The sequence below is a fragment of the Chelonoidis abingdonii genome, chromosome 2 (assembly GCF_003597395.2).
Source record: "Chelonoidis abingdonii isolate Lonesome George chromosome 2, CheloAbing_2.0, whole genome shotgun sequence".
NCBI classification, from domain to species: Eukaryota; Metazoa; Chordata; order Testudines; family Testudinidae; genus Chelonoidis; species Chelonoidis abingdonii.
Window position 1 is genome coordinate 84,738,953 of NC_133770.1, and position 2,427 is coordinate 84,741,379.

Genomic DNA, 2,427 nt, shown 5'->3' on the forward strand with positions numbered 1-2,427 from the left:
TCTAGGGCTTCCAGCCAGGTGCAGAGGGTCCTCAGCTTTTACTGCAGTCAACAAGAATGGAGAGCTATCAACACTTTACCACATCAGGTCATTAATAATATTGGAGCCAAGTTTTCAGATGCAATCAGTCATTTTGTGTCACCATGGTTTTGTGCCCAACTTGTGACACCTAAGGCCTAATTTCTATTTGGATTGCCAGTGATAGCTGTGAGTCTTTGACAGCTCTGAAAATAAGGACCTAGGAGTCTCAAGCAGCCAAGCCTCCCTCACCCCCTCCAAAAAAATGAAGGCTTGCAAAATTACTGAAGACTTCTGAAAATGTTGGCCCTGAAGGTTAGTAAAGTACTCAGAGATCCTCAGCTGAAAAGCCTTATGGAGGTTTTTTGCTGTTTTCTGAACAGTCAAATACTTTCAAACTTGATTTAATGATTGGTAGTGTGACAGTTTCCTTTCTGATATGAACTTGTGCAATCGCCACGCTTCTGCTGTGACTCACCGTTGGCCACCCAGACTGAGTTTACTGTGAAGTTTTTCAACACTTTTTCTATCTTGCACATTTCCTGAAAGAGCTGATAGAAAATGTGTTTCCTGAAAATGTAGTAAGTGAAAAAGAATGGCTAAAACCCCCCCATAAAAACTGCAAAACGAGCTCAGCTATCCTGCAACTTCCTGTTTAGAGATTCAGCTTCAATGTAAGTGCTTTCTTATATCTTATACTTAGGAGAAAGGTGGTGATTTTAAATGTGTACACAGCTCACACAAAGGTATTTGGTATTTTTATTCCAACCAAGATGGGGCTCCATTGAGCTAGGGGCTGTGCATGCACAAGCCCCACAGAGTTTACAGACTAGACAGAGAAGTCAGACAAATGCTGGGGGCTGTAGAAAGGCTTGGAAAGTGTGATTAAAATTAGAGATAAGCCTGAATCTGTTCTGAAAAATAGCAGGTCCAATGAGAGGTTTTGAAAGCAAACTGGGTTGATGGAAACAAAACTAAAATGACTTCAGAAAGAATGTTTAGTAGTTATTATTTTTCTATCATTTCCAGATTGAGTCAAGTTTTCCTAATGTACCGAGAGTATCATACTAAATTGAGGTCTCTGAAATTTCAGGTAGGTGTCACAGAACAAAGCATGACCTTTTGCTACTGAAGAGGCAATACATTTTGTAAACGAAACACAGAATTTCTATTCACTCTCTGACTTTTTACTGAAACCTTACATCAATTTCAATACCCATGATGGTTTCACACCTCCACTGCTTGTAAATTATGTTAAATGTCTAAAATCACTAGATCCGATGAGAGTCTTCCTGGTTGGCACCTGCACTCAAGACTAGTCTTTACAGATGAGATTGGTAGCAACGTCTCTATGTATCTTGAATAGAACAAACTGTCTTCGATGATACTGAGAGATTGAGAACTAGTTGAACCTGAAACTTTTGTCCAAGTTCTGGAGACAAAAAACTCTTCTGGATATGTCTCAGACACTATTGACTAGCATAAGGTAAACGGTGTTTTTTTAATTTTGTGACAGTGTTTTTTGTGCTTGGTTGTTGGAAATGGATTTCCTACTTCCAGTGCTGTGCTTCTTGTCTTTATCTTATTTCATCCAAGACACAGGAAAATTCTTTGTACCAAGACGAGCCCCGCTGAGAATGAAGATGGTGAATTTTGGTAATTGAGTAGCAATGATGGCGGTTCAGGTTGGGAGGCCAGTTTGCAGAGACTGGAATGCACTTTTAAGTGTTTTAAGTGAGTATAAAGAAAGATAATTTGGGAATATTTTGTCAGTAAAAGGAAAGATTATCACAATATTGTAACCAGAGATGGGCCAAGACGAGGACTAGTTCTAACCACACCTACTTCCTTCTCCCAAACCACCTCCACATTCTGCAAAAAAAAACCCAAAAGTTTAATCTAAACAGTTTTTGTATAATTATAGTATACTCATATTCAAGATACTACAATTAAATCAAATAATGAAAAAAAATTAGCCATTGTTTTTTGTACATTTTAAATCTCTGTTGGGTATTTTGATGAAATAATAACTACTGACTACACATAGTACAGTAGATGTAACTTTTAAATTGATAATAGTAAATAATAATTTGCATTCCAATAGTGCATTCTGTCCAAAGGTGTCAAATGTGCAGAGTGACAGGGTGCTAGGAATCAGGAACTGAACCAGCACTCTGGTCACTGGTTAACCAATTAGGCACCTGTGGTGGGAGAGGATGATTAAGGAGTGGAGTTCCTGATTACTCAATCAGACTGGGACTGGGAAGCTAATGAGCTAATTAGCCCACTAACAAGGAGGCTGTATAAAAGAACACAGGAAGGCAGTGAGGGAAGGAGGTGGGGCAGATAAAGACAAAAGGTTTATTAACTAGGAAAAAGCAATGAGAGTTATTTACAGGTTAAAGCAAA

General features: G+C 38.6%; 1 long non-coding RNA gene across 1 annotated transcript; it reads left to right on the top strand.

Annotated features, from left to right (window-relative positions):
* Positions 1 to 520: 520 nt before the first annotated feature.
* Positions 521 to 1,689, top strand: LOC116838174 (uncharacterized). Its single transcript, XR_004376881.2, has 3 exons — positions 521 to 692; positions 1,048 to 1,111; positions 1,294 to 1,689. It is a non-coding gene; the product is annotated as an uncharacterized LOC116838174 (long non-coding RNA).
* Positions 1,690 to 2,427: the final 738 nt, after the last annotated feature.